Source organism: Chaetura pelagica, unplaced genomic scaffold (genome assembly GCF_000747805.2).
Source record: "Chaetura pelagica isolate M959 unplaced genomic scaffold, ChaPel_1.0 scaffold1126, whole genome shotgun sequence".
NCBI classification, from domain to species: domain Eukaryota; kingdom Metazoa; phylum Chordata; class Aves; order Apodiformes; family Apodidae; genus Chaetura; species Chaetura pelagica.
In genome coordinates, this window is record NW_009953595.1 from 62,175 (window position 1) to 65,785 (window position 3,611).

The following is a 3,611-nucleotide window of genomic DNA, read 5'->3' on the forward strand; positions in this document are numbered from 1 at the left end:
TGCCGCCTGTCCTGGCTGGGTGTTTGGGATCCTCTGGCAGTTTCTTTTGTCCCTCTGTCCTTGGTCACCCTGTCCCTGCTGGCTCCCAGTTGGCTCCTGCCCCCGTGCTGGGGGTGCTGGGAGATGCGAGCGGGGAACGGATTCCATCCCCAGCCTCTTCTTCCTTGGGAATCCTCTGATTTGGTTTCTTGCCTTCAGGTGAGGATTTTAGGGAGAGGAGGGGAGGGAAATCTCATTTTCAGGGCCCAAGAGGCAGCGTCATGACAAAGCTGGAGCATCTCCTGCAGGCCAGACTGAAGCTGGTCCCTGATGGATGCTAAAGCGTGTCACGTCCCGAGCTGGATGGGAACTGCATCCCTCTTCCCTGTCCCTGCTGCTGGCAGGAGAGCTCAGCACTTCCCCTGATGAGCAGAGCTGGGCTCAGGGCACATCCCCCACCCAGTTCAGAAGCCCTTTCCCAGGGGATTGCACAGCATTTCCTCCATTGCAGGTGGCTGAAATAGAGAAGTGCAATGATTTTGCCCAAGGTAACTTCCAATGGTGAGCCAGGAGTAGCACCCAGGAGCCCTTGACTCACAGTGGTGGCTGCTCAGCTGCAGGGACCTTGGGGGGGACACAGGGAGGCTGCTGCTGTGATGCCAGGAGCAACCCCATCCCAACATCCCAGTGGTGGGAGGCATGAGAGCAGTGACAGGCTGTGCTGCAGCTCTCGGCCAGCCCAGTTCATCCCACATCTCTCCCTGGGTTCCTCACTGAGCTTGTTTAGCATCTCGGGGGTTTCCTCTTAGTGGAATTTGTGTTTTCAACCTCCAGGAGTCAGGGTTGGCCCGTGGGGCTCCAGGGTTGCATCTCCCAAGGAAAGGGACAGTTGGGGACACAGAGGCTGGGGTCAGCTCTGCCCTTGGCCCTGGGCAGCCAGTGTCTGGCACTAACTGGGGGGCTGTGACTCTGGGGTTGCTTGTCCCTGGGTCAAATCCACCTTTCAGAGGTGGCCCTGGGTGCAAAACCTTGTGGTTTTCCCTTTTTTTTTATTGTCCCTGGAGGAAGCAGAGGGTTAAATTGGGACAAGTGTGTGACAAGTGGCAGCAGATCATGAGCTGTGACTGTGGATGGTTCTGTGGGAACAAGCCATGGCAAAGGGAAGAAGGGACCCTGTTTCAAACCAGCTCCAGAGCAGCAGCTTCATGGCTTTGACCCAACAAGCCCCTCCAAGACCTTCTCTCTGGGCAGGTGGGTTCCCATGGCACAGCTTGGCTGCCAGCCCTGCTGCCGGGTGTCTCCTGATGTGTGACATGCCCCGAGCTCACAGGGGCTGTAACATTCAACACCAAATACTTCTGTCCACCCACGTGCCCGGGGCCAAGCCAACGGAGGCAAATGTTTCCCTGGGCTGGGGACTTTGAAGTGGCCACATGAAGATGAAAGGGGGAGATTTGGGGCCCCATTGCTGGTGAACTTCCCACCTCACGTTTGATTTTCCAGCTGGAAAACCTGGGTTTGAATGAAATGGGGGGGAAAGATGGGGTTTGAGGGGCAGGAGTGTCTGTGGGGCAGTGTTTTTGGGCTGGGCTGAGTTGCTGCAGCCCAGGCCTGGCAGTGACTTTTGTTTTGTGTAGGGTTGACATAAACACAGAGGGGTTGTAAAAGGGGATCTATAGAAAATGAGGAGAACACGGTGTCCCGGAACAGAATTAGTTCAAGACAGGTGGACTCAGGGCCCTTGGCTCTCTCTCAAAGAGGCATGTTGGAGATGGGATTGGATGGGATGGGGATGGAGCATATGGCATCCATAGCTGGGAAAAGTATTGAGCTGCTGGCAGGAGTGGTGAGGGTGACCCTGGGGTGAGCTGCTGTGGGGTCTCCTGCTTCTGGGGCTGTCAGTGCCCCTTGCTCTGGGGTGAGGGACAGGGTTTAAGCACTGGACTTGGTAGAGTTGGGTTCATGGTTGGTGATTTTCAAAGTCTTTTCCAACCAAAATGATTGTGTGTGATTGCATCCCCTCCCCACAGACACCCCCCCCCCTCCCCAAGGTGGTGGTTTTCACCCTCATTTCCACAAGGGAAAAGCACCAGGGGATCAATGCCTGTGGGAACTGGTTGATAAAGCACAGGAGACTGGGATGGCAGTGCATGCAAGATACCCCAGTGGCTGCCTACTGGTTAAGCACTGGGGTCCTACTGGGGGAGAAGAGCATCCCCAAGGAGACCCTCTGGGCTCTGGGGACACGGTGTCTCCCACAGGAGGGACTGGGTGGCTGTGACATGTGGGTGGTGGGAGAACAGTGACCAGAATGCTTGCTCTGCCTTGGCCATTCAGCAGGGAGAAGATGCTGCTGGTGGGGCTGGGACTTGGGGAGGGCAATTCTGGGGGGGCAGCAGCTCCCCTGGCTTCCCCCAGCCCTGCCACCCTCCAGCCCTGCCACCCTCCAACACGCCGATGCCTTTTCCATGCTGGAATTGGCAGCATCTCTTGGCCATATGTGACTGAACCAAGCCCATCTGATGCCAGGTTGTGGACAAGGGACACAGAGGACTTGCTCCAGAGCTCTGACACCCACCTTTGCAACCTTCCATCCCTGGTCATGGAGGGTGCCAGCTCACCCCTGGCATCGGTGAGAGATGATGGTGCCAAAAGTGGGTGTTTTGGGGCATGTTTGGTGCAGGGCAGCATCTCTGGATGCTTTTGAGGTGACCCAACAGTGGGGCTGTGTGTTGGTGGAGTAGAGGGGGGAGGAGGGGAGTGTGTGAGGAGCCCTGCTGCCATGGAGAGGGGTTAATTAGTCACTGTGTAAATGAGCATTGATGCTGAATCACCCGACACCCGCTGCGTGGGGAGACCCAGCCCCGGAGCAGCCCCCGTGCACCCCAGTTCCCTGCCCAAAATAAAACATCATTTTGAGCAGGATTAGGGGGAACTGGTCTCCATGGAGACCGTGTGTGTCTCGGCACTGGCGCTGCTGGGGATGCTGGGCCCGGGTGCCTGTTCCTGGGGGCACCACTGGCATCAGGGGGGGTGGGACAGACAAAATAACCCCCTGTCCCTCCCCAGCAGAGCCAGGAGGTCCCACCACCTTCCTCCCTGGGGGATGGGGGACACACACAGCATCCCTCAAAGCTGGGGTCCCTCTGAGGGCCCAGAGCCAGGCAGCCCAGTGCCATCTGCCTGCACTGACCCCCTGGCTCCCGCGCCGGAGTTAATTGGCGGTGCTAATTAGCACGTTATTAAAACACACACACCCCCCCCCCCTTCCACTCTCTTCCCTGCCTCATCACGCAGGGTGCAGCCATGCCAGGAGTGATGCTTTTCCCTGTTTGCCTCCCCCCCCTGCCCCATCTCAGAGCTGGGCAGCGTGGGACCAGAGGCTCGTCCTGGTGGTGCTGGTGACAGGGATGGGGACAATCCGGCTGTGGTGCTGGGGGCTGGGGGCTGCAGGGTGGGTGCTGGGGGCTGCAGGGTGGTGCTGGGTGCTGGTGGCAGCCCCGTGCAGGCAGCTCCCCAGATGGGAAGCGAGCAGAGAAGGGCAGCGTGTTATTAAAATGTGTTGAGTTGTAATAATCCAAGGGGGTGGTATCAACACATGGGAGGGAGCTATTTTAGAAACAGGCATGCTA

At 57.9% G+C, this 3,611-nt stretch overlaps 1 protein-coding gene across 1 annotated transcript in view; it reads left to right on the forward strand.

Annotated features, from left to right (window-relative positions):
* BIN3 (bridging integrator 3) overlaps positions 1-3,611 on the forward strand; it is a 36,396-nt gene that overhangs the window by 32,123 nt on the left and 662 nt on the right. The window lies entirely within an intron of this gene.